Below are 209 nucleotides of genomic sequence, written 5' to 3' on the forward strand. Positions count from 1 at the left end.
ATTGTTTATTTTAGACCTAATATGATTAGGGTTAAATTTACTTTTATCTGTCATGGGGCTGTGGCCACAGCAAGGGGCTTATCTAGGGCGAGTTACAGGAGGAGTCCACATGTGTCCCAGCTTCCTTTTTTCTAATCATAATCAACATGGGGCGAGAAATGTGCTATAGAAGAGCATTCAGGAGAGTCACAAGCTGAAGTGTTCAGGGA

This window comes from Dasypus novemcinctus, chromosome 11 (genome assembly GCF_030445035.2).
Source record: "Dasypus novemcinctus isolate mDasNov1 chromosome 11, mDasNov1.1.hap2, whole genome shotgun sequence".
Classification (NCBI taxonomy): domain Eukaryota; kingdom Metazoa; phylum Chordata; class Mammalia; order Cingulata; family Dasypodidae; genus Dasypus; species Dasypus novemcinctus.